Here is a 19,379-nt window from a genome sequence, read left to right on the forward strand (position 1 = left end):
AAGTCAAGCGTGGTGGGAAAAAGGATAAGTCCAAGTTGAAATGCTTTAACTGTGGTAAGAAGGGACATTTTGCTTAGGAATGCACTGACCCTAAGAAGGTTTGTCTTTTAAACCACTTTAGAACCTATGTATGTTCTCATGTGTTTATAGCTCATTCTCTTCTTGGTTGGATTGTAGATACAAGAGCAACCAAGCACATAACTTGCAACCGTGCAGGATATGTAGATTATCATCGTTTACCAATGAGTAGACACTTTGTCATGATGGGGAACGGAGAACAGGACGAGGTCCTAGGAGTAGGAACTTACCAACTCACAATGCACAATGGGCGAAAATGGCTCCTACATGATGTGCTTTATACTCCGTCTGTATGATGTAATCTACTTTCAATTTTAGCATTGATGGATTTAGGATTTAATTTTACCTTCGAGAATTATGGTTTGTCTATTTTTCTTGAAAACACGTTTTTTGGTCATGATTATTTTAAAGACGGTTTGATTATATTAGATTTGGATTCTAATAATGATGTTGCTTTTGTTTCAAATTCTTCTTCTGATGTTATAAATTATTCTATAAATGGCATGCTAGATTAGAACATATTGGGCAAAATAGAATGTCCAAATTGGCTAAAGAAAGGTTATTGGGCTCAATCACCAAAGTTAAACTTCCTACATGTGAGCCATGCCTTGCTGGTAAGTCCAGCAGAAAGCCTTTCGGGAAGGCTAAAAGGGCCACCCATCTTCTAGAACTTGTCCATTCAGACATTTGTGGGCCTATGAATGTAAAGGCACGCAATGGTGCATCCTATTTCATTACATTCATAGATGATTACTCACGATATGGATCCATATTTCTGTTGTCTCACCGTTCTGAAGTCTTGAATTGTTTTAAACGCTTTATGGCAGAGGTTGAGAATCAAAAAGAAAGGAAACTTAAAGTTTTTCGCACTGATAGAGGTCGTGAATACCTATCTGATCAGTTCAAAAAATTATGTGAGAAAAAGGGAATACGTCGACAATTAACGATACTTGGAACTCCGCAACTAAACGGTGTTGCAGAGAGAAGGAATCGTACCTTGTTAGACATGGTTAGGTCAATTATGGCACAAGCCAACCTTCTAATAAATTTTTGGGGGGATGCCTTTTTGACCGCATCATACATCCTCAATCGTGTGCCTTTAAAATCTATTCCCACAACTCCATATGAGTTATGGAATGAAAGTAAGCCCAATTTGGAAGGCTCATGTCCTTGGGTATCAACCGGGTACGTACATCACTCATCTCATAAGTATGGGAAACTTGGTTCTAAAGCTAATAAGTGTGTATTTATTAGATATTCAGAACATTTTAAGGGCTATGTGATGTATGAAGAACACCCTGATGAAGGGCTAACTGAGATGGAATCTCCTAATGTTGATTTTCTAAAAAATGACTTCCCAACCATAGGTGAGGTTAAAAAAAACCTTGAGCTTTATGAGATAGAAGAGCCTCAAGAAAATGTATCCCAACATGAGGAAATGAATGTGGAAACACATCCAATCCAAGAAACTGTTGAGGTCAGTGGGAGTACACTGTTTGAGCTCCACCAAGATTCATAGTTACGAAAAAGTGAACGTGGGCAAATACCCCGTAAACGATTCGAGATAGAAGGTCAGTCTTTCTTAAGAATTCTTGTGGATGTTGATGAACCATCTTCATATGAGGAAGCTTTATACTCACCATCATCAGACAAGTGGCTTACTACTATGGAAGATGAAATGAAATCCATGACTAGAAACCAAATATGGGACTTAGTTGATTTCCACCTGGGCGCAAAGCAATTGGAAACAAATGGGTTCTAAAGGTAAAGCGCAAAACGGATGGATCAATTGAAAAATATAAGGCTCGTTTAGTGGCGAAAGGCTATACCTAAAAGAAAGTGTGGATTATGAAGAGACGTTTTCTCTTGTGGTAAGATTTACGTCAATTCGCCTTATCTTGGCTATAGTGGCACAGCTAAATTTGGAATTGTTCCAAATGGATGTGAAAACTGCATTTCTCAATGGAGAAATCAATGAGGAGATTTACATGAATCAACCAATTGGTTTTCAAACCAAAGGAAAAGAACACAAGGTGTGTCGCTTGAAACGTTCTATCTATGGCTTGAAACAATCATCTCGACAATGGTATCTTTGTTTTCATCAAGCCATCATTTCCATAGGGCTTGTGATGATTGAATAGGACAATTGTGTATATGTAAAGAGATTAGGGAATAAGTTCCTTATTCTTTCATTATATGTGGATGATATCCTATTAGCCAAGAATGACATGGAGTTAATTGTCACCATTCAAAAGTGGTTGTCCTCCACTTTCGAAATGAAAGATATGGGACAAGCTGAATGCATCCTCGAGGTTAAGATCTCGAGAAATCGTTCTAAAAAGTCTTAAGTTTGTCTCAAGAAAATCACATTCAAAGGGTTTTAGAACGATTCCGTATGCAAAACTCCAAGCCAATAGACACTCCAATGGAGAAAGGTGTATATCTCAGCATGGAACAATGTCCTAAAACCAAAGAAGAAAAGAAACAAATGGCGAACGTACCATACGTAAGTGCTGTTGGAAGTCTGATGTACGTTATGATGTGTACTAGACCGAACATATGCTTTGCAGTTGGTATAGTTAGTAGGTACCAAAGTAATCCTGGGACTGCCCATTGGGCTGCGGTCAAAAGGATACTACTGTATCTGTGAGACCTCAACCCCTATAGGCTCATAACTATGCATACACGTAATAACACGGGCTAGTGGTAGTTTCATCATTTTCTTCAAAAAGCTCTCAAAAGAAGGTTTTATGGTATTTTAAGGTCTAAATAGGCATAATAAGATATTTTGGGTGCCAAGGAGACAAGAGGAGGCAAGAGAAAATTTTTGAAATAAAATAATATTTTAATAATAAAATAATATTAAAATATTAATATTTTATTCAATGTCAAAATTTTTCATAAAGAATGAGTATATGGCCAATCTAAGTGGGGGAGAAGAAGAATGAAATAATTTTGGAGAAAAATGACGTTAATGGGGCCGCGTATCTTTATTAAGTAAAAATAACACGGGCAAGTAAATATTTTAAATATTATGGGGACACCGCGTTGGAGTACAAACTTCATACCTTGTTTGCACATGTGTAGAAGAAGGTAATAGAAGGAAATTGGAGTTAAATGAGTGATGGGAGGACGAAGTTAAAATGGAAGGAAACAAAAAGGCTAAAATGGTCATTTTGCATCTCGAGTCAAAATTTTAAGTTTTCGTAAACTCGAGTAGCTTAGATCATTATGGACCTTGTCCCAGTGTCAAAAGATAAAAAGATTGCACAAAGGATGGGAGAAAAACAAGTTAACTTGCAAAAGGGCATTTTCGTAATTTATAAGGGAATTAGATAAGCTTGGGCTATAAGCATCTTGCTTCCAGCAGCTTCTCACATACTTTTCCAACAGCTTTCTTCTTCTCCTTTTTCTCCTTTTCACGTTGCTTCCATCTTCCATGGAAGCTTGATATCAAGCTTTATAACCTCTTTCAAATTAGCTTAAATTTTCATGCTTTTGATGCACCCTTTCATAAATCCTTATGCGCTTCCACTCTCTCTCTTTAAAACCCTTGAAAAATCTTGTTTCCATACTTTCTCTCACTAGCTAGATGTTTAGAGAGAGAAAGAGAGAAAAAGCCCTATAATAGCTTGGGAATTATTGGAAAAAAATTCAAAGTTACTAAACTATCAAGGTGAGTAGTAAATTAACATTGGGTTTTAAGTGTTGATAATGTTTAGTGATTGAATTGTGGGTTTATTGTTGAAATTGTGTATTGACTCTATTGTGACTAGGATAGTGGGAATAGATAGCCATTTAAAATGGCAATTGAAAGCTAGCTAAGGGGTAGCTTTTAGGGTTTATAAGTATGAATTGACATTATGGTGATGTTAATTTAATGGTAGGTTCCAAAGAAGTCCCATTATCCTAATTGGACCATTAGGGAGGTTAGAGTTGGCTAAAGGCTCAACTACTACCGGTGAGTGAACTACATCTCAAAACTTGTTTTGGAAATGTGAATGAAATTGCACAAAGCATTTGAATGATTTTATACAACTTTATCTTAAAACAAGTGCCTTGGGAACAAGCTTTTGCTAAATGGTTTTATGTTGTGATATGTGGTTGTTATTGATTTATGCACCATTTCATTATGATGATATATATATATATATATATATATATATATATGTAGTGCATGATAGTTGATATTGTGTATGATGATTATAACCGTGTGTGTGCACGATGTGGGGGGATGCATATGCCGGTGATGATGGCGGTGTGGGAGATGGATAATGATAGTGCTTGTGTGCACGATGTAGGGGGATGTACACGATGGCACTGATTGTGCACGGTGTCGGGGGATGCACATGATGGCGTTGGCTATATGCACGATGTGGGGGGATGTACATGAGCTGGGTGTGATTATACTGATATTGGTGTTTATCTATGCATTTATATATATACATCTATGTTTATGAAATCAAAGTTCATAAGTATGGTATATGGTTTTGCATATGTGAATCTTGCATGTTGAACATTGACAGTTGCTAAGTATTGTCAAATTGGTGTTCATTGCAACAAGGAATTTGGCTGCAGCGAAATGGATTCTTGCTGCCGCCAGAAATTCTCGATAGTGGTACAGTACTGTCACTTTGACAGTGATTTTGATCATCTTTCGATCAGAACTGGGCAAAGTGGTAAATAATAAAGTCGTAGCCCTGCCTCTTAGTTTTCTATTCACCTAACAAGAATGTCAATTGGACCCATGTAGTGGAAGATATGCTTGAAAAACCAAACCATATGCAAACCGAGAATGCCTTTTACTGCTGTGAGAAATGTGTTGTCACGTTGCTACCTTGCTCGGGTTCTGATATAATTTCCTCCACTCCCTTATCTTCATGATTGAGGATGGGTCTTTGCAATACTAAGAGTCCATTGATCAATGTCCAAAACAAGGGGGTTTAAGAAAGAAATTATACCAAATTGCATTGTTTTCAAAACAAGTGCATCACGATTTCCAAATTCTTCCTTATCAATTGCTTGTTCCCTTCCTTGTTCACTCACTGGGTTTATACTCACCATTTTCAATTTCATGTTTTCAGATTACGAGGCAGTTGGTAACTAGGTCGAGGTGCCTTTTTAGACTCGATTATTAGTAGGTGTCTCGGCATTCAGTAGTTGTATGTTCGTCGAGTTTTTTCGCTGGACATCGAGTCTTCTTTTGATATGTATAGACAAACTTAATGTAAATTATTAGAATACATGATGTAGACAATGTATGTATATTTTAAATGAGTAACGTCAGTACGAGTTGGCAATGTCCATCACCATTTTGATCCAAAGTTATAAAATGTGACTTAGCAATATTTGATGGAGTAATGAGCAGGATAAATAATAAGCTTGCTTGGGCTTAGTGGACTACGTCCATTGGGGCCATGCACCGGTCATGGCCTAGAATTTGGGTCGTGACAGTATCTAAGAGGAACCACTAATTTGGCTTTGTGCTATCAAGGTAGAAATCTAAAATTAGTCGGATATAGTGATGCTGATGACGCCGGTGATAAAGATGATCAAAAGTCTACTTCAGGATATGCTTTTATACTTGGAGGCGGAGCTATTTCCTAGAGTAGCAAGAAGCGGCTTTGTACTGCTCTATATACTATGGAAGCAAAATATGTAGCATGCTGTGCTGCAATACAAGAGGTAGTTTGGTTAAAGAGATTCTTACAAAACTTGAACATTACTAGGCATCTTAGTGAAGCTATTGTACTTTATTATGATAATACAACTGCCATAGCTTATACAAAAGATCCTAAGTATCATGGAAAAACCAAACACATTGATACTCGCTATCACTACATTCGTGACATCATTGCACAAGGTTTTGTTGTGTTGAAGTACATTTCCACAACTGATATGTTAGCAGACCCATTCACTAAACCTATTGCTCGAAATGCTTTTTAAAAGCATATTAGAGGTTTAGGATTATTACGCATTTAATATTCATGTACTATTATTTCTAAACAATTAATAAATTAAGTCTATTTTGAATCATTTGATCAAATGTTGTTAATTAATTAAGGCACATATCTAAGGTAATTATTGTCACCTGGCTTTATAGATTATTCCTCTCAGATGGGATAATCGCCCCAACGCTTCGGTAGTGTGTGGGATGAGACTTAAACGATCACAAGATACCAAGCATTTTGTGATCTCCTTGTCACATGAGTTGTGAGCAAGGATCTTAGCAATGTCACCTTGACTTATAGTCAAATTGAGGCTCGTAAGAGTCAAACATGGAGATTATTCATATTCCATGGAGCTAGTGATAGCTGAATTTGAATCTTAGGGGATTCAAGTCAATGCTTTTGTGAGGATTGGACCGAGATGTGTATGGTGGTTTTGACGTGACAAACCTTAAATAAAAGATCCACCATAACATACATTTCATACTGTATGTGCTATTAGTCGACCGATGGAAGGGAGTGATTGAATAAATTCCTGCTTCATCACTGTGTGAGCCTTAAGGACTTATGTAGTCCAAATTTTATACCCTTTGGACTTAGATCTATGATATGAAGTTGAGATTTGGTGTTGCTACTTTAGCATGATTTCCAAGGGTCAAAAATGATATGATCTAGCAGAGCATGACTAGGAAAGCAATCAGATCTCAATGGATTGACATGAGTATCCAAGGAAGAGTCATTATACATACATGGTCTATAACTCATTGCCTAGGCGGTTATAAAAAACATTAGTTGTTAGATATAACAATGAGTTTAGACACATAAAGAGATTCTGCATAGCTTTTACATGTAGGAGGCATCAGAGATGCAAAATTTTGAGTGATTAAAATGACTTGGGGTATGATGAGAACTCGAGCAGTGTTATGTTAATAAAATGGTAACTTAATATCTCCCTGCTCAATGGTACCTTTATTTTCTCGTTGGTCGCACGTTCCATTTTCCCTGTATGACGATGAATGAAGAATGAGTTAAATTGAGAATGATATAAGTTGATGCCAATGTGTACGAGTGGGAGATGTTGCATTTAAATGTGGTGCGTCCACATGGCATGCAACTTTATTAATTATTTGTAGATTAACTAATATTCAATTAATTAATATTAGATTTTGTTCTGATATAACTTAATTGAATAATTAATAATAAATGTTTGAAATAGGATAAATTTAAATTTAATTTGTTTAAATTTAAATAAGGATTAATTATATTTAAATTTAATTTGTTTAAATTTAAACATAATATCCTATCTCTATATCCCTAATACGTTTATAAATAGTGAATAGACGTGTTAGTTTCAAGACACAGAAAAAGAGTGAATGCAAATTCTTCTATAAGTCAGAAAAACAAAAAAGCTTTTTTCTCTCGTTTTTTTTTTTTTTATTCTTGAGGCACAATCAAATGCCATAAGGCTTTAAAACGTGTAATTTCTTGTAGATGATTCTAGTAACCACTCCATACCAATGAGAGTGAAGAAATTGTTGTGTGCACGAAGGAGAATTTGTAAGGCAAGCTTCTTGGATCAAAAAGAGAGTGGTATATTCTGTTGAAAAGGTAAGCCCACATCCCAATAATATGTATTATATATATATTTATTATTAAATTAATTGTTTGTATAAGATGTATTATATAACTTAACAATGCAAGAAACCTATTTTACAACCATAGATCATCCTAGAACTAAGTCAATGAATTTTTTTTTAAGCGAAAGCACTAGTTAGGTGCTGTAAAATTATAATTAAGATTTAGCAAGTGTCTAGCCGTTTCTCGATCTAGTCATGGAATCAAAATTATAAAAAATTGGTATGTTTGAATAACGCAGCAATGACAAATTCTGGTCCAAAGGGGTTTTGTCATCTCCACCGTGATGAATGTGTTTAAGATTATAGATATATGACTCCATAATGTTTCTTTTTGGCACATGGAATTAAGGATAAGACATGATTATAATAAAATAACTGAAAAAAAAAAAAAGAAGTGAAAGTTTGGGGAGAAGACAGAAATGGTATTTATAGTTAATATATATGAAATTACAAATCATTCCTTAAACCTTTGGACACGTTCACGTTTGACAGATTATAAAAAAAATCATAACTCAATAAGTCTTTTAGTTATAGTTTTTGTGATTTGTCAAATCAAAACACACATTACAAAAAAAAAAAAAAAACTCTTTAATCATTTTTGGGATTGATATATAATTCATTTGGTATCCTCTTTTTACTATCAAAATCTTCCTCTTTGGTTTTTTTTTTTTTTAACTTGGATCTTTTTTTTATTTGTTATTTTTGTTTATTTTCATGTTCATGAAGAGTTTACATATTTAACTAATTTATTATTTAGAACGAATAAAGTTATTATATACGTTCCATAATAAAAAATAAAAATGAAAAAAAAAACTTCCATATCATCCTACTCTCAATAATTATTTTTAATATCTATTTTAAAATAATGTTACAAATTAGTCAATGACATTTCGAAAAGTGTAAAGAGTGGTAACGCTTAAAGAAGTTACACTCATTTGTTACCACGCCACCTATTATTTTAATAGTAGAGTACTAATATTTTAAACTTCTGTTTGATTTTTAGGTCAGGGAAGAAAATGTTTTAGTTGCTTGCAAGAAACATATCGTTCAAAACTATAGCTTCCGTTGTCAAATTGACTTAAATAAAAAAAAAAAAGAAAATGAAGACATTATCATCTTTTATACATTAACGAAAAGGTTTTTAAATTTTATAAATAATTTGAATAAATAATACATGTTCATTTAGCATCGTTTATTCGAATTCTCCCAGTTCAGGTTAATCACCATGGAGTCAAATCCAAAATCAGTGCCAGTGCTTCTTGTAAGACATCAGTCATCATCTTTGAATTCCCTGTTGAAAAACAAAATACGGAATCATTCAAACAATCGTGTACTCTGGCTTTTCTTGTTATTGGGTATTTCTTTTATCAATCTAACACAACACTTTTGAAGCAAAATTGCCTGAGTAATGAGCATCTTTTCTCATTCTTATGACAGATTATGATAGACCCATGACCAATGATGGAGTTAAGATTTTACGTTTGGGGGATAAAAAATCAAAAACAATATTTATAAATTAAACAATTATATTAAAAATTCAATGTTTGACAATAATATAAAACAACTTGGATAAAAAAAATTCATATGAAAATTATACAAGTAAATCCAGAAAATTATTTAAAAGAATTAATCTTAATAATCTACTTAAAAGAATTAACTAGTATAATCATAAATAATTTAATAATAATAATAATCTCAATTTTTAGATTAACTTAACAACAAACAGAAAATAACAAAAATCTCAATGAGAAGCAATCCCTTAAAAATATTAAGGAACATCAATAAACAATTCAATGGAGAAGCAATTCTCTAAAATTAATTACAAAAATTAAATACAATATTAATAAACAATTCAATGAGAAAGCAATCTCTGAATAAAAAACTTAATTGTTCACAAGAATCTAAGCAAAAAAAAAACGCAACTAATTTGTAGGATAACAATCAAGCTAACCTTAGGTGTGTAATCAAATTGCTTTAAACAACAAATAGCTAAGACTATAATTTTTAAATCAAAATCATCAAGTAAAAATTATTAAATAAAGAAAAAATTTTAAGTTGAAAATATTTAAAATAAAATAAGTAAATAAATCAATCTTACCAATTTTCATAACATGAAAATTGAGTTATTGACTAAAAGTTTCTACACAAAGAATGTTGACAAGCAAAAAAGTGTAAAAAAATCTTTTTTTTTTTTTGTTTCTACAATATTTGGTAAAAAGAAAAGAGAGTAAGTGGTGATTGTGAGGTTTTGGAGAAGTAGGGTTTGAAAATAATTTTATTATAATTGGTTTTTTTTTTTGGAAAATGCAATTGGTTTTGTTTTAGTGTTATTAAAATTAGTTGTTGACTAATTGTTGTGCAATATTTCACTAAACAAAAAATTATTGTAAGGTAAAATTATAAAATTTTGAAAAAATAAAAATGTGCCAAAAAAATTTTAAAACTTTTGTAGAGATTAAATTATAAAATTTCTTAAGAGCAAAAACCAGTTAAAAAAATTTAAAAATTGTTGGAGGAGGCGGGGCCCCCACTAGCCCCACTTCCCCACCACCTCTACCCATGACCTAATTACATAACTGTTATTCAATTTTCTACTCATGTAAGTGTACTTATCACAAAGATAATATAGTAATGAGAAGAGTGTCGATCCCATAGAGAATTGAATTAATTCTTACTGTTAACTATTAAAATTGTAACACTTTAATCTTATCCAAACAATTAAATTTAAAATTATTAAAAAAATTAAAACTAATAAACTAATAATTAAAACTAATATATTAGCAAAATTACTTTTAGTGATTATCAGACTTAAGATTATGATATCCTTCAATACTTCATCTGAATATTGTCTCTCTCTCTCTTAACTCAGTTTAATAGATTAAGTTGCTAACCTAGAGTCTTAAATTATTTACAAGTCTTTATCAAGTTTCTCATAAAAATACCTCTCCCAATTAATTTACCATATATCTATGCAAATTATATTAAAGAAAGATTCATTAAGTTTGTTCTCTAATTTGGGCTACGTATGGCTTATAGGTGTATGTCTACCATATATGCATATTAAACCACCTAATCAACTAAGTGTATTCGATCATACACTATTTTATTCAAGGTCTACCAAAATCTCCTTCGTCAAGGTTTAACCTAGGTTTCCAATTGAATCTAATTGGTGATCAGGCAATTAGAAGCATTAAGAACAGAATAAAATAAACAACTTAAGTCTATCAAACATAAGCAAAAGAGAGATAAATAGATCAAACTACATATTGAGTTCAATCATAACCTTAGATAAACAATTTAGTTCCTCATCAAATCATATATTATCATCAAAATAAATTTAAACATTGAAACTAAACCAAGAATAATAAAGAATAAAAAAACTCCAAGAGTGAAACTCTTGATCTCCAACTCTTCTTGAGTCCTTCAATTTCTTTTCAGCTCCAATGAGACTTTTATTTTCAATAATTTTGTGGTTTTAATCTTAGCTGTCAATATGATATCTCATTCTCTTTTTTAAAAAAATCCTCCGAAAAGTTATTTTTATAGGGCTTTGAAGTTAAGCCAAGTTGAGTGAAGAAAGAAGTCAATTCCAATTACGATTTCCTCATCAGACTACGTGGGTCAAAGCCTTGATCTCCAACTCTTCTTGAGTCCCTCAATTTCTTTTCAGCTCCAAGGAGACTTTTATTTTCAACAATTTTGTGGCTTTAATCTCAACTGTCAATCTGGTGTCTCATTCTCTTTTTTTAAAAAATCCTCCAAAAAGTTATTTTTATAGAGCTTTGAAGTTAAGCCAAGTTGGGCGAAGAAAGAAATCAATTCCAATTAAGATTTCCTCATCAGACTACGTGGGTCATAGCCTTGCCCAATTAATTAATACAAATCGTAATTGCTCTAGGATTGCTACTGTGTGTCAACTTTGACAATATTTTTGACCATCTTCCATGCCAAACTGGATGAAGTGGTAAATATAAAAGTTGTAGAGTTTTCTCTTATCTTTCTAATGGTCTAAGAATCACTTCACTTAGAGCTCTGTAGAGAGAGTTATGGCTGAAATACCGAAATATATGTAGTAAAAGTCTGCACCTTGAAATTGCTTTTGTTCTTCCATTAAAATTCTTCTTTTATCAAACACCTACAAAAGCACAAATAAATCAACAACAACCTATCTTAACCACATTAACACCAAATTAAGTATAAAATTTACTAAGATTAGATTGACTCACCTAAAATAACTAATTTAAAATAATTAAATAAAACTTACTAATTTTTATGTATTACTAAAAAAACTAAGCCAAATTACTATCAAAAGTAAGCCCAAATAACTCTATAGTATAGAGTTATCAATAACTCGAACGTACTTACTGTTTAAGTGTGACCTAAGGGAAAAGGACATACCTACAATCAAGATACCAAGGTTGGATCCTACTACCTTGGCAAGTAGTGCATGTTAAAGAACCACCACTTTCACAGTTAATGCATTTCGAGGCTTCTTTCTCATCCCCACCAAGCTCTACACTTATCATCCCATTTCCCATACAAAACCTGCATCTTTCTGGACCATCATGAAACTTTGAATTACTCTAACATGACACTCCATGAAGCATGAACACCCCAAAAATGCTTTACAAAAATGATAGTACAAGTAGACCTTGAATTTGTAACATATACATCTTTCTTTATTTCTTTCTTTTTCTCTCAATAATTTTTCTTGATTTTTGTTTCGTTCAATTGTTATACTCGAGAATGAATTGCTTATGGGCATTGGTGCCATTCGGTTGGGTGTTTTCATACTTTACCTGCAAAATAATTGTCCCCATTTTTGTTTTCAAAATTTTAACCCAAAAGAAAACTACATTACTAAAATAATTCATTCATGTTAAAGAGAAAAACAAATGAAATTACAACACTATCGATTTGAGACTTGTAGAAGATTGGGATGCTGATCCCAATCGCAACGCTGACAAGCCCAACTGAAGCTGCTACTATCTAAAAACAGAGCTTTCTTTCAATTATCCCTATGAATCATTTCGAAATTACATGATTAGGAAACAGTTGAAGATAGAGAAGGAACCGTGTGCTGATCAAGATCGACAGCTCTGATGCATGGATAAGACGCCGACAACCGTGGGTTCCTTCCACATTTGAAGGACAAAGATAAAGTTGAAGGCTTGAGTGGACTGCAAAGAAATGGAGAGTGAAAATGAAGAAGTAAATGAGTTATTGAGATTTTGCCTCTTTTTCTTTTTTTTTTCTTTGGATAACGAAGGGAAATTCGATTAAGAACAATGAAACTCGAGCGCCAAGAATAGAGACCTGGCAATGGTCGATTTTGGATATGTAATTTATGGGACTAGGATCGATGGCAGCCACCTAGACAGCCGAAGATTTTGTGTATTCCACGTGGTAATCTCTGATTGGTTTAAGATTTGACAACTCAACATAACTTAGATTAATTGATTCTAAAAATTCATTATTTTTGTCTTATATTGAATGATTTTTGAATTTATGGAATGAATTTATAAAATTATTTGTTATAGAAAAGGTGGTATTGAATTGATAATTGTAAATAATAATATGTTTAACGAGTTTGTCGAAGACACACATCAAATTGATATTTTTAATAAATTTAATTATAAATATTAGTTTTTATTATTTGTTGATACATTATCAATTGAATCAGTAAATGACTTCTCATATTCACTAAGATCAACACTAGAAACCATAGTACACGCACAGAGTTCGTAGTCCATAACACTAAGCGTCAGGATCTAGACATCCATATCAAAGGCACTAAACATAACCTCTAATGTAGTCGTCGCCGACTCACGCCCTTGCACACTCCCTCTTGGCTTAACACGGGCTCACTTAGGCTTCAGACCTGTACAGGCCCTAGTGTAATAGGGCCTTGAAAACCATGCCATCGTGCTACAGTAACAGACCCATAGAGTATTGACCTTCGACTCTAATTTTGTGCAGTAGCACTAAGTAGTGGTCAGTAAAACAAATGCATGAGGTTTCTGATGCAGAAGATCCATCGAAATGGCAATCGCAGAGCATATGACTCTTGTCATTGCTTACTAGGTGTAAATAGTATATTCATACTCAAAAACTAACTGAAAGGAAAGAGTAGCTAAAGAGAGAAACTTTAGAAAAACATACTTTATACTTCACTTAATATTTTACAAAGGAAAACTCTAATAACTAAACTTAAAAATGTAGTCACTTGAAAAAGTGTTTACTTGAAAACATATTTAATTGAAAATGTGCCCCTTCTTAACGAAAGAGTTATCTTATATAGGCATTACAAAATCATATAATAACAAATTAGTCACTATTTATAATAGTGACTTGACAAGATTAAAGTTACATTATATTTTACATTATTAAAGCACATCTTTTTAAAAAGCATAAAGATAAAAGTATATAAAAAAAAGAATTTAATTTCTTTTCACTTTTTTTGAGATTGTGTTACTTTTAAGGAAGCATCGGATTCCTTTTTCTCTGTCTTGATGCACTTATTTGCTGATGACTTGGCACACTTGAACAGGAACTAAATTTTCAGAGCTTCTGTGCTTTGGATTGTTAGGCTTTTCATGAGCTGTCTTCTGTAAAGTTAGGACTTGTCTGTCTTAAGGGAATGGGCCAGTCTTGATTTGTTATGGTAAGTATTTCCTGGATATTTTCTCCAGTGCTGGCTGCAAAGTGTCCCATTTGCTTCTAAAGTTAAAATGTTGGTTCGATCAACTCTAGTAAAAAGGTACATGTGTTTGTCAAAATAACAAATATCTATATTGAAGAATTTAGTTGGGTCGAACCCAAAATCTTGATCCTTTGTCCAGTAAACGTTGTAAGGAAAATATCTTGCTTCAGAGGGGAGCATTAGGGGTGTAGACACTAAAATCATAAACAAAAAAATGAATCAAAAAATATATAATAAAAATAAAAAATAAAGAAGAAATGAAAAAAGAAGGGAGAGAGGTACGACTCCGCACCCTGCCAAACACCTCCCTCACCCTGCCAGACTTGAAAAATTCACGTCTGGCAGGGTAGTGGAACGTGCCCCCCCAATGCCCAGGAACCGGATAGTGGAAGCACTACACTCGACCAAAAGTCGAGTGTATAAAACACTGTAGCATTCGGGAGGGGGGTAGCCTGGAAAAATCGGCAACAAAAAAATCCCTAGGAAGTGAAAAATTTGAATCAAAAAAGCTTTAGAAAACCCCGAAGCAACCTGCAAAAATAAAAAAAAAATACCCTAGATCCTCTAGCAATCGAGAACAACCACAAACAAAAAAAAAGAAAAAGAAACAAAAAATGTCGTAGGTAGTGGGAGCTGGGGCTTTTGGGTTTTACCAACCACCGGTGAAAAGAGAGTGAGAGAGATCTTGACAAGAGATCTTGACCACCGGTGAAAAGAGATCTGGAGATCTGATCGAGCAGTGTCAAGGGGGTCAAATCTGGTGGCATGGTTGACGTCGGCAGAGAAGAAGAGTTTTCGGATGGTTGGTGAAAGGAAAGAGAGAGAGAGAGAGGGTGAGAGGTCGACGCCGAAAAGAGGAAAGAGAGGGAGATCCGATTTAGAGAGGGCATGAGCCTTGGGTTGCTGCCGCCCGATTATAGTGAGTCACGCCGGGAGAGAGCTGTTGGGGGGTGCGACATCGGCGACGTCGGAGTGAACAAAGAGAGGAAGACCGACGGACAGCTAGGAAGAGGGAAGGTCAATCTGTACCAAAAAAAAAAGTGAGAGAAAGAGTCATTGATTGCAAAAAGGAGGGTCGATTGGATAACTGGCGGCGGTAGTGAGACCATTCAAGAAGTGTTGCCGGTGAAGGGTTTTGGAGAGAGAAGCCGGCGCCTGCAAAGAGAAGGAAGAAGGAAATATTTTTAGAGAGATGGGAGAGAACCGGTGCTATTAGAGAGAGGAAGTGAAAGAGAAAAGAATGAGAAGCTTAAAAGACAGTGGGCAAAACGATGCCATTTTGCTAATCAATTTTTAGGTGCCCCAAAGAAGCTGAAACGATGTCGTTTCAAAGGAAGAAGAATACTCTTTTGGGCCTCCAACAGTAAATTCGGGAAGAGAGTCCAGTCGGTTGTCCTATTGAACTTGGGTCAGCATCTAAGCCAAAGTCAGGTAAAAAATTTTCACTTATTCCTTTATGGGCTTTTTGTGTCTTGTGATGATTAGACCAAATATGGGTTAGCTAGATCATTTAGTATAATGTTTGAAAGCTTTTTTTAAAAATAAATAAATAAATATTTAAAAATATAAGAATTAATGCAAACAACAAATATAAGGGTGAATATTAGTGGTAAAAGAAATATATTTAAATACTTTGTGAGTCATAAAAATTATAATAATAAATAATGAATAAAAAATAATAATAATAAATAATAATATAACTTTATATGAAATAGAGAAAGGAATATGAATGAGGAGAGAACGAAAATAGGATAAGATAAAGAATCATTAAAAAAATAATAGTTTAATTTAATACCAATGATGGGATAATCGGTCGAGGTACGAGAAGTCGCAATCCCGGGCCAATATTTCCTAGGTTCGGAATCCGAATCAAGGCTCCACCAGTACGATGGGAGAGCCTTGATTTCGAGATCCTGAAATTTTTTTAAAATAAAAATTAACAACAAAAAAATCATTAAAAAAAAGTAAATAAACAAATAATAGAAAAAAAGAAAAAATATAAAAATATAAAAAATGAAAAAATGAAAACCATAATAATAATAATTTGAATATATAGTAAGTAATCAATTTGTGAAAATGCAATATACATGACATTAAATAAAAAATAAAAATAAAAAAATAATAAAAAACAACTAATGTCAAATTAAGCATTGAATAGTAAGTGGCATAAACTATAAAAATATATAAAATATAAAATTTTTGTTCACTAAAATAACATAGAATTATAAACAATTTGTCTAATTATAAATGAAAAACATAAGAACTTAGAACAAAAAATGTAAAGTATAAAAAATAATAATAAGAAATAAGAATAGAAAATATGATAAAATAAAAATATAATAAAATAAAAATAATAATTAATTAATAATAACTAAAAATATATAGATAATTGCATTAGCATAGCATATATATATTGCATCATACATATCATTGCATATAAATATTTCTATTTTCGAGTTTAAGCCCCGATGATGGGATCTTCCGAGGATCTTGCGAAGGCGGGTATCCCTCGAAAAGTTCCTTAGGTGAAAAGGTGTCCCTGGGTCCCACCAGTATGATGGGAGGGCTCGAGAACCATCTTTAATAAGAGGCTTTTGCCCGAATTAGGTTCATTATGCACAAAAACATTATTTTTAAAGAAAAACATACTATAACTCCGATGATGGGAATTATTCGTAAAATTTGCGAAGGCGAATTTCTCGAACAATTTCCTAGGTGAGAGAATACCCCGAGTCCCATCAGTATGATGGGCAGATTCGAGAAAATATCCTCGATAAAAAGTTATTCGTCCGACATTTTTTTCACACCATGCATCTTTCCTCGCATTTGCATTCCATTTTAGGTCAAATAGGAGATAAAAATAAAAGAATAATAATTAAGAAAATATAGTGAAATTAAAAATTAAAGCCCAATAGGATAATCTAAAAATGGTACTGTTCATGGAACGGGCGTCACGGGGGTGCTAATCCTTCCCCGAGCGTAATCGTACTCCCAAGCCTAGATCTAGAAAACCGTAGACCAGTTGAAAGTTCTTTTCGGTGGGCTTAAAATTAATTTAAGGCTTCATCGATTAGAATCGAGTCAATAGGTGGCCAATCGCGCCTAGTAAAAAAGATTGGTGGCGACTCCTATTTTAATTTTTTAGTGAGTTTTCACATCCACGTCTGGCGGTCGGGTTTCCGGACCCGCACGTTACGACAGCTGACGACTCCACTGGGGACTGCCGAGAGTCGAACCATTAAATAATAATAGGTTATCCAAGGCTTTCCATAATTCAATATTTCATTAGTGTTAATGATTTGTTCTGCATATTTTGTTTGGTGCATTAGTTTATTTCGCATTTATTACGTTATTGCTTTTAATAATTGTAGGGATTTAGGATAGAGGGATGTGAGATTTTTACTCCAAACTCGATGTTTTCCTTCACACACACAGCACATTTTGTATTCATGCATAAACCCTCCACCCGGGTTATGTCCTTTTTATGAGGGAGTTTAGTAGCTACGCTCTCGTGAGGTGATAACCTCTGCACGAGCTAGTGAAGACTTCCACTCAAATCGAACCTAGTCCGTTTGAAGCCTGTAATGGGTGAGGACCGGGGTGCCTTACTAGTCCGCGTGGATGACAGTGAGGAACGATTTGGGAACCTTAGCTTTGTCTACAATTCCAACCCAGCATATAGAATACCGAGAGTAGCTTAATCCTAGGTAGGGCCATACCCGTGAGAATATACCCTATAAATAGGTACACATGAAGGAATTTCTTCCACTCCCTATATTTTAAATTATGCCACGAGATAATAAAGTATCGTGGAGTAGATAATAATACCCATGATATTGCCTATTATTCTTTTTAACATTCCATTCTTTCTTTTTACCATACTAACTTAAGTTTATTTTGCCTGTCATGCGCATGTTACATGTTCATTTGCATGCATCTTAATTGCATATAGGAGAAATATTGGCTACACAACATTCAACCTAAGGGATCCCGATTATATCCATGGCATCGTCATCGGCAGGTCTGCTCAACATATACAGAAATGACTATGAGATAGAGTTACAGATGGGGCAGATCCAACAAGAAAAAGGAGACTGTTTGAACCAAGGACATGTCCTAACTTTACCCGAGAGAGTTCACTTGGACCTTCAGTAGAATGACTTCACAAAAATGGTAGGAATTTGGGAACAGTGGAGACGTGCTCACCGAGACAATTTTTAAAACAAATATGGACACATTGCATGGCTCCTATATGTACCTGTTGATGACCAGATGCTCCGAGCCATTGTCCAGTTTTGGGATCCCTCATACCGTTGCTTTATCTTTAACAAGGTGGACATGACCCCTACCATAGAAGAGTACTCCTCTCTACTCCGAATAGATCACATGCAGCCTGACAAGATCTATTGGAGGGCCCAAAAGACGGGATACCGACGAAAGTTGGCCAAGTTGTTAGGAATGACTACGGTAGAAGTGGATCAACATTTGAAGAAGAAATGAGACACAGAATGCCTTCCGTGGAGTTTCTTGAACGGATATATTAAAAAACACATGGAGGATGAACAAAGTCTCTTAGCTTTTGCGATGGCAATCTACGGCTTAGTGGTCTTCCCGAAGGTTCTAGGTCATGTGGAGGTGTCAGTCATAGACTTCTTTGATCAAGTGACGAGGAGCATTAACCCGGCCCCATCTATCTTAGCTGAAACCTTCAGATCTTTGAATTTCTGTTGACGCAAAGGCGAGGGACGATTCATCGGATGTGCCCAACTCTTAACTATATGGGTCAAAAGCCATTTCGAATGTAAAGAGAGTAAATTTCGGAAGCCTTATCTGTCTGTAAGTTGCCCTATCCTCGAGTTCTGCGAAAGTGTATGGCCTGACTACAAGAGGAAAGAAGAGTGGGTCACAAATCTTCGAAGGTTAATGAGCGTTGAAGTAACTTGGAGAGCTCCATGGATGCCGCGAATACAAGTGATGTATAAATACGAAGACAAGCCGTGGGTGCCGCTGATG

The sequence above is a fragment of the Theobroma cacao genome, chromosome 9, assembly GCF_053813885.1.
Source record: "Theobroma cacao isolate CCN51 chromosome 9, ASM5381388v1, whole genome shotgun sequence".
Taxonomy (NCBI): domain Eukaryota; kingdom Viridiplantae; phylum Streptophyta; class Magnoliopsida; order Malvales; family Malvaceae; genus Theobroma; species Theobroma cacao.